The sequence below is a fragment of the Austrofundulus limnaeus genome, unplaced genomic scaffold (assembly GCF_001266775.1).
Source record: "Austrofundulus limnaeus strain Quisiro unplaced genomic scaffold, Austrofundulus_limnaeus-1.0 Scaffold43, whole genome shotgun sequence".
NCBI classification, from domain to species: domain Eukaryota; kingdom Metazoa; phylum Chordata; class Actinopteri; order Cyprinodontiformes; family Rivulidae; genus Austrofundulus; species Austrofundulus limnaeus.
In genome coordinates this window covers 1479336-1481938 of record NW_013952445.1, presented here as the reverse complement: position 1 = coordinate 1481938, position 2603 = coordinate 1479336, and the positions used below count along the sequence as shown (strand labels likewise).

The window sequence follows — 2603 nt, the reverse complement described above, 5'->3', positions numbered from 1 at the left end:
ATCAAGAACACGTGTGTGTTCAACTTTTGCACAAAAATGCATTTATTTAATAAAACATTATTAGATACCCTATCATACATTTTTAACAAATTACGTCATTATAAACACGTTTCAACAAACTAACTTGTAGTAGCTTTATTTCACCAGCAGCTGTCGCTCACGTCTAAGTATTAATCACCTTCTCAACCAAACCAGTAACTTAATCACACAAACCTAAATCAGCTATCAAAACCAACGAAATTTAGTTTTTAATTATTCAAACCTCTAAATATGTTATTGCAACTTTGTTTTTCTATTCAACATTAAATACTTTTTCATAATAAATCATCATATCTCAGCTCTGAAGCATTTTTTCTATTGTAACAATTGTTTAAAAAAGTATAAATATGGTATTTTTGGTGAGCAGGTGTTTGCTTTGTGTAAAAGGTTTTCTGCAGTGGGAAACACGTCCTTGATTCACTTGACAAAAACATGATCAGCATGTTTAACTTAATGAAATGCAACATAAACTGCCTATTTTTAGTCATCACTACCATTTTATGTCTGATCAAAGATGTGTAAATGTCTCCACACAAATTACACAAAGGACCAAAACAAAACCAAGAAAAAAAAACCTGAAAATGTTACAGAATGATAAAAAAAAAACGTGTTTACTTTTTCTTTTTAAGCTTTGTTGGGCCAACAGATGAGAACAAATCATATTTAAAGACTTTATTAATTCACCYTTAATATTTAACAGATCTCATTGACTGAGGGCTAAATCTGTTCATTWTAGAAGTTTTCATTAAACTTTATAAAACCAATCTGGACAAAATGTCTAGACTGAGAAAAACACAACAAAAAAGGGGGGTCAAATAAAAAACTTCAGAAATATTCAGACACTCAGATTTTACTAAAAATAAACCATCAAYATTCATGTTTCAAAATAAGGTTTCACATTTCAAAGAACAGGCCTCACCTCTGCATAAATCAGGTATTTTATTCTTAAAAGAAGTGAAAGAACACTGAAATGAGAGGATTTTTTTTCTGATTCTGTGAAGCCTGAGAAAATGTCTTTTACCAGAGAATTCCAGGATAAAATCATAACTATATAACCTTTGACACAGAATAGTTGCTGAAATGATATCAAACGTCATAAATGAAGGAGCTCCTTGATGCTGTAAGAATCAACACCTGTGTCCCTTCAGTTTCTTTCTGTCTCCAACATGTTGAGTCTGTGGGAGCTTCACTCAATCTGTGGTGATTACTTATTTTAGTAAAGGTTGTTTTACTTTGAAGTTTGTTGTTTTCCCAATCATTATCTGCATATTTTCTGTCACTTTATGGGGATGATTTCTGTTGTCATCATTGTTCTTGTAGCAGTTTTGGTGTCTCGTGTTCATCTTTCTGCTGACTTGAGTTGAATGTTTTTTTTTTTGCATTCATGTGAAACGTTGACCTCGAGGATGGTGAAAGACAAAGAGCTCATGTCTGTTCAAGCCACTCTCTGTTCCATAAACTGTGAATCAATAACATGATGGCGATGATGATGAGTCCTCCCTCCTCTTTCTCTACACTCCTATTCTTTTCTCTTTCTATTTTTTTGTCTTGCTCCCATCTTCTTGCTCACTCTCTCTGCAGTCTGTGCCTCGGCCACCTTTGGCACCGTCAGCCCACGGGCACCTGTGCCAAGCCTGGCAACTCAAGCAGGACGCTCTGTTTAGCTCAGTTCAATTGACTCATTTAGGCAATTGCACCCTGACTCTGATCTCTGTGGCCGGCCCTTTATCTTGGTGCTGGCCTTCGAGTGGACACGCTGAGGCTTTTCTGACTGMAGATGATCACCTTTATCAGTCTAAGAATTAATAATTGTTCCTTCTTGAATGATTCATGATTGTGTCATTATTTGGGCTCATGTTTGATTTTATGCAGCCTATAGTGAGCCTAAAATATCCATTTCTAACAACATCTTTATTTTGCTATAATCTTCATGATATATTTGAAAAAAATGTAATTATTATAAGCTTACTATAATTAAATCCGAACTGTTTTCCTAAACCCTCCCATACGAGATTAACCCCATTTCTTCCCAAAAAATGGAAGCTAACAGAAGCATTTTTTGTGCCATCCTCTCCTTATTCCATTTTCTCTTTCAGCTCAGTGACAGATGGCGAGTCCTTCTCCCCCAGGGGGGAAGCCAGTCTCTGTGAATGCGGCCGCATGTCAATCACCGGCTCTCATGTGATGGCTCTTGCCAATGACGTGCCAGCCATATGGGCCTGGCATCAGAGCTGGTATGTAACCCACCCAGTCCTGCCTCTGAGGTGCCACACGGCTCCCTCCACACGTTCTGAGCTGGGGGGGTGGGGGGGATAGCAGCAGCAGCAGCAGCATCATCATCATCGGCAGCATCAGACAGACAGAGCAGGGTGGCAGCAGAAGGGAGAAGAGGAGAGAAGAGAAGAGGCGCGAGCGCAACATCAGCATCCGCGCGGGGCGTGTGGATGTGATGCCCACCCGGAGAGAGATGGTGTAAACAAACCCGTGTTGTTTTGTCCCGTCACTGAGCTCCACCGCGGAGGTAAGGTTTCACATCTCCTTCTCTGAAAAAAAAAAAAAAAAAA

The 2603-nt window shown here is 38.7% G+C and overlaps 1 protein-coding gene across 1 annotated transcript in view; it reads left to right on the top strand.

The window, feature by feature from the left end:
- Window positions 1-2379: 2379 nt before the first annotated feature.
- The window catches only part of LOC106516990 (neurogenic differentiation factor 2), a 3220-nt gene continuing 2996 nt past the window's right edge, over window positions 2380-2603 (top strand). Inside the window, exon 1 of the mRNA XM_014007635.1 lies at window positions 2380-2560. The gene's annotated coding sequence lies outside the window, so the exon portion shown is untranslated. The remainder of the gene's footprint in view (window positions 2561-2603) is intronic.